This window comes from Nanorana parkeri, unplaced genomic scaffold (assembly GCF_000935625.1).
Source record: "Nanorana parkeri isolate BGI_ZX_2015 unplaced genomic scaffold, ASM93562v1 scaffold325, whole genome shotgun sequence".
In the NCBI taxonomy this organism is placed as follows: domain Eukaryota; kingdom Metazoa; phylum Chordata; class Amphibia; order Anura; family Dicroglossidae; genus Nanorana; species Nanorana parkeri.
The window spans coordinates 867987-874938 of record NW_017306593.1 but is presented as its reverse complement, the minus strand read 5'-3'; positions in this window follow the sequence as shown (position 1 = coordinate 874938).

Genomic DNA, 6952 nt, shown 5'->3' with positions numbered 1-6952 from the left:
GAACATGCTGAGCATGTTCGGCCGACCCGAAGCCATACAAAGCACGCCGAGGTACGGCTGATTTCAGCCGATGTACGGCTGAAATTAGCCGTACCAGCCTGAAGTGAATAGCTGAACAGTGTTCACTGCTCTTCAGGTCGGTCATTCACTCGGCTGCCTACGGCAGCTTAGTGAATAGACCCGTAGGTGTGTTTGGTGTCTCCTCTAACGGTGTGACCACTTTTTATAAAGGGAACACCACCACAACAAGAATTATGGATTATATACAGTATAAATAGTTGGCTCTGAAAGTTCACTTTAGTGCAGTGATGGCGAACGTCTTTGAGCCTGAGTGCCCAAACTGCAATGCAAGATCAATTTATTTATCTCAAAGTGCCAACACTGAAAAGAAGTTAGGTATTGTGCTTCAGTTTGAGCATCACTGCCTTAGGCAAAATAGGGAAACACATATTTTCAAACATTTATACACTCACAGATACAAACACGTATAATCACACACATATAATAATACATTCATGAACACACACATATCACACACATATAAAATACACATCACACACTCATAAAAACATACCCATACATAAAAACACACCCACACATATCACACATACTCAAAAAACACACCACACACTCATAAAACACACAAATATCATACACTTGCATAAAACACACCCACACATCACACCCACTCAATAAAACTCACACATATCACACACTCAACAAAACACACATCACACAAGTAATGAATCACACACATAATGAAAGACACACACATTAAAACATACACATCACCAGTGGCGTAACCAGAGTTATGGGCGCCCGGGGCAGAACATTTTTTTCCACACCCCCCCCCCATATTATATAAACATCCACTAGAACTGTACCCCCCACCCCCACACATATATATCAGCTAAGGAACTACAAGTCCAAGCATGCCATCATTGTCCCTGTACACCCCCCCACACACACACATATCACCCTAGGGAGCCAGGGGCTTCGTTTAGCGGGGGTCGTGACGGCGCCCCCCCTCAGTCCTGCGCCCGGGGCAAGTGCTCCCCCTGCCCCCCCCCGGTTGTTACGCCACTGCACATCACACACACTCATTAAAGAACACACACACGCTCAATAACACACACATCACACACCAATTAAAAACACACACATATCGATACACTTATTACAAACACACACATATCTCACACTGAATAAAAAACACACATCACACACTCGTAAAACACACACACATCACGCACACTGAATAAAACCCACACACTTATTAAAAAACACAGACATACATCACACACTCATAAAACACACACAGTCAATAACAATAATTAAAAGTGAATAATAATTAGGGATGCACTGATACCGGTTTTTCAGTATCGAGTACGAGTACCGATATTTTTATTTCGGTACTCGGCGATACCGAATACCAATACCGGAAGTCCCATTAGGAAAAGACTCGCCACCCGGCTTCCCGATTAGCAGGGAACCGTCTCCCTGCTTTCTCGTCACCAGGTGACGAGGAAGCATGGAGCTGCCTTTCTGGCCAATCAGGAAGTCGGTGGCAGGTAATGACACGTCGCCTGACTTCCTGTTTGGCCATCTTCTCGGCCAATCAGTAAGCCATGCAGTGAGTCATTACACGCTGCCGGCTGTCTGATTAGCCGGGAAGCCAGCTCCATGCTCCCTAGTCATCTGGGGTCCAGTGGGGCACTTGGGGATTATCCTGGTGCTCCAGTGGAGGATCAGTGTGGTCTGCATCTCTGGTTAATGCAGACCATACTAGTTGCTTCCTGTGAGGAGCGGCACCAGAAGGGAGCGATTAGTTTGGTCTGCTTCAGCAAGTGATGTAGATCATACTGATCCGCCACTGAACCACAAATGGATGATTTTCATTTAATATTTTCATTTAATATATATTTCATTTTGTTATTGTCTTGCAAATGTTGGAGAAAATAAGGGTGGCACAGTGTTTAGTATGAGTCCCCCATTCTCTTTACACAGTTTTGGGTTTGTTAGACATTACTATCATCCCAGAAACCAACATACAAAAATGATTTTCGACTCACTTTAAGGCCTGTGTTGACTTGTGTTTGTTCATTGTTCATGTCAAAACTGCTTCTCTTCCTATACAAGTCAATAAGAATGCAAAAGCAGTTGATGCTATTGCAATTGCAGGTCCAAAAAATGTGAGTGGTATCAGAAGCATTTCAGACTGATCTCAAACGCAGGTAGATTGCATCTGCCCATTGGCACAAGTACTTAATATGCTTGGACATAAGCTAATGAGAATACTTTTAAAGTGTATTTCCACTTTTGCCCTGGCTTCACATAGACATCTATGGGAACTGCTGCTGTCATCATGTCGGTGAGGAGGAGAGAAGCCGCCCCAAGGAGTGCCTGACTCAATGGCTTAATTTCCACTCGCCCCCACGCAATTTTCACTCGCAATTTGCGAGGGGGCGAGTGGAAATTTTGAGCCCTGCACTATATTACCAAAAGTATTGGACACCTCCCCAAATCATTGGATTCAGGTGTTCTGTGAATTTTCCTTGCTACTAAATATTTCGCAGTCAACATCCAAGCCTTACATCACCAAGTGCAATGCAAAGTGTCGGACGCAGTGGTGTCAAGCACGCCGTCACTGGACTCTAGAGAAGTGGAGACGTGTCCTCTGGAGTGACGAATCACGCTTCTCTGTCTGGCAATCTGATGGACGTGTCTGGGTTTGGCGTTTGCCAGGAGAATGGTACTTGCCTGACTGCATTGTGCCAAGTGTAAAGTTTGGTGGAGGCGGGATTATAGTGTGGGGTTGTTTTTCAGGGGTTGGGCTTGGCCCCTTAGTTCCAGTGAAGGGAACTCTTAAAGTGACATTAAACCCTCTGATTTTTTAACATAAACCAATACTGTAATGTGTGCCTTACTGTAATCCATGGTAGTTTCCCTTCTCTTTGCTGCTCTTCCTTTTAATTCCTCTTCCTTTTAATTTCTTCCTCCCCAAGCATGTCTTCTCATGCTTGGGGAAAACTTCCCTTTGCAGCTCAGGGCCTCTTCCTGTAGTGCTGGCTCAGGTTACAAACCTATACAAACCTATACACAGACACCGGGTATCCATTCCTGAGACAAGGCAGTCTGCTGCAAAACAGAAGTTCTGCCCAGCAAGAGAACAGATACAGATTTAAAAGGAAGAGCAGCAAAGAGAAGGGAAACAACCATGGATTACAGTAAGGCACACATTACACTATTGTTTTATGTTAAAAAAATCTGAGGGTTTAATGTCACTTTAAGGCATCAGCATACCAAGACATTTTGGACAATTTCATCCTCCCTACTTTGTGGGAACAGTTTGGGGATGGTCCCTTCCTGTTCCAACATGACTGTGCACCAGTGCACAAAGCAAGGTCCATAAAGACATGGATGAGCGAGTTTGGGGTGGAGGAACTTGACTGGCCTGCACAGAGTCCTCAACCCGATAGAACACCTTTGGGATGAATTAGAGGGGAGACTGCGAGTCCGGCCTTCTCCTCCAACTTCAGTACCTGACCTCACAAATGGTCCAACATTCCCATAGACACACTCCTAAACCTTGTGGACGCCTTCCCAGAAGAGATGAAGCTGTTATAGCGGCAAAGGGTGGGCCAACTCAATATTGAACCCTACGGACTAAGACTGGGATGCCATTAAAGTTCATGTGCGTGTAAAGGCAGAGGTCCCAACAGGGGCGTCCCAAGGCTGGGTGACACCCGGAGCGGTAACCGAGTGTCACCCCACCGAGACGTCACTGGTGATGGACGCCGGCAGAGATTGGAGGGGAGAGTCACCCGGCAGGATAAGGTATGCCGCCGGGTCCCCTCCTCTCTCCTGACACAGTCAGGCTCTTGGTCCATGAGCGAGCGCCCGACTTTTCAGAGGGGGGTGACACCAAAATGACTGTGAGTCATTTTGATGTCACCCCTCCAATGGTGGCACCCGGGTGTGGGCCGCACCCCCCTTGTGACGCCACTGCTCCCAATACTTTTGATAATATAGTGTATATGCTTGGGAGACGGTCACATAGAAGTCTACAAAGACCCAGCAATCAAACTCATCCAATTATATCACATATAATACAAAAGAGCAGTTTAATGAACAGCAACCTGCATATGTAATTGCTACAAACACCCAATTATGAAGCATGGAGTGGCAGTTGGGACAAACTCTGGATAAATCAAGGTGTTATTCTCAAACTAAGAACATAGGGAGGAATTCAATAATTGCTTTGCACCACTTTTCTAGCACTTCAGGCCTTTAAAGCGGACCTTTGCACTCAAAAATCACATTCTACCCATGCGTCCCTCTATGTATGATGATTAATAATAACATAGACATGTCAGGTGGAAAATGCTGTGATTTTGAAATACTTGCAGAGCATTCACTTCCTGCTTTGAAAGGGCAAAATGACTTCAGATTGCTAATGCAATGCACACTGGGATTGTCAGCAGAGCATTGCTGGGAAATCTCATCTGTAATCTCATGAGATCTCAGGGAGAGGCATTTTCCTCCCCTGAGATGATGTGCATGGTCACATGTCCTAGTCACATGTGCCAGAGTTCCAGGAAGTAATAGGAGATCTAGTAATCTGCCCTTAGTAAACATGGCCACTGACAGAAGACTGGGGAAGAAAAGAGAAACAAGGTATGCAAAGAATACAAAGCCGCCAATTATCTAGAAGTATGTGTTTGTACATTGTCATTACTAAACATTTCTAAAGGTGTCTTTGTTGTTATTTTAAAGATATGGGTAAAGGTCCGCTTTAAATGGTTCTGTGCCAAACTCAAAAAGCCCTTTTGCCAGTTTCAGATACTTTACTAACATTAGCAACTGATTCAAGTATTTGTTAATTGTGCCATTTTAGGAATCTTTTGCTATGGCTGCAATAGATTGAAAACAAACTACTACCAGTTTAAAAATGAGAAAACTGGTGATAATTAAAGAAGAACTCTTGGAATGTACAGTGTTAACCCTTCCAGTGAGACTATCCTCGCACTGCAAGGGTTAACTGCTTGTTTTTCTCTAGGATCTACAATACAGAAAAATATACTTACCTGTTCCTCGATCCTATGGTAGTGAGTGCTCTCTTCTCTCCCCCTCTGCTCCAGCAATGGCATATCCCTCTGAGTGCTCACGTCTATTGCAAGTGAATGGAATGGACTGCATTAGACGTGATGATGTCAGCGGATCTTAGACCGTCGGAGCCCAGGAGAGAAGAGGCTGCAGGGACCGGTCTATCAGCCAGACGGGATCAAGGATCCGGTGAGTACATTTTTTTAAATTGAGCTCTTAGACATTAACCCTTGCAGTGCCGGGGTAAATTTTTACAGTCCTAGAGTTCCTCTTTAAGACCAACTCTGATCGAGCACACGGAGAGATGCCAGTGGTCAAAGTGGGCCATGGGAAGCTCTCATGAATGTGACAGCGTCCTGTTCATTGATTACTAGGATATCAGGCTGCCGGTATCCTAGGAGCCAATTATCAATCCCCCACACTATTTAGGTTTCGGCTGCGAGATTCCCCAGCTGAAGTACACCCTCCTATCCTTTAGGTGCCACCTTAGCTTTTTTTTGGTTTGCCAAGGTGCTGCACATGTGATCAACTATGACTTTAGCAGTCATTTGAGGGCTCAAAAGTTCGATTGAGAGCTGAAAAAAGCTCACTGGCCACCTGGACAATTGGCATGCCTTGAGGCCAGGTTCACACCATTTTCCGGACCAGATCTGGACCGGATCTGAAATGCGGTGCACTGCGTTTTTACCGCAATTTTGCTGCGTTCTGGAGCGTTTTTCTTTTTGTTCCTTAGCTTAATATGGGCTTTCAGTAGCGGTCCAGTGCGTTTGCATGCGTTTTTGATACATTTCCAGTGCATTCCAGACTAGAGAAAATGAGTCAAGCGGTAACTTTTTTGTCTGGTCCGGAATGGACTGCGCTGATGTGAACAGAGCCCAGAAATACCACAGGGATACATTGGGATGCTTTATTTGGTCCAGGAACAAGCTGTACTGGTCTAGACATGATCCAGACATGGTGTGAACAAGCCCTCGAAGTAAATGTTAAATTGGTGGGTAAAGCTCCTCTTGAATGCAAATAAGTCAGGGATGATGGCTGACATCATGATGTGGCTGGCTATGAAATCCTAGAAGATAAGTCACCGGCACTCCAAATTCCTTAATCAATACGTCTTTATTTGACCTATAATTAAAGTATCACATAATTGTGACGTTTCCAGGGCCCTGCAGGGTCCCTTCATCAGGCAAAACACTGTTTTTCCTGATAAAGGGACCCGTGCCACCCTAAAACGTCAATTATGTGATACTTTGATTATGCATCAAATAAAGACGTATTGATTAAGAAATTTGGAGTTTCGGCATCCGTTAATCACTTTCCAGGGACTTATCCGTCAGGTGTGCAATGGGTCATGGACAATAATCTGGCTATGAAACCCGCCCCTGCCTGCTTTCAATCTTATTACACTTGCAATGGTTTGCAGGCTCAACTGCAAACATTTAATAAATATATTATTTTCCTGTATTAATGTGTGTGCATTATTTTTTGTGACACGTGGGCTTTGCATTTAAAAAAGTGTTAGCCATGTGTGCAAGTAACATGCGAAATACTGTACATTCCTTCTCTAAATCTCATGAGCTGTATTCCTGTATACAATAAAATCATGCCGCTTTCCATTATGCCTTCACAGTAATCAGCAGCAATCATTTATAAGGTCAGTGCTTTTTTCATCCGTACACCTAAATGGCAATATCATCATATCACACTCCGTCTGTGTGCAAGAAGAGCTTAGAATCTTCTAGCACCTCCGGTCCCGCCCCCTAAATGAGATCTTCTTCTCTCACCTCAGCCCCGCCCCTTTCCCTGTCTATCTTCTTCTCTCCACATCCCATGACTGGCTCCACCCCTC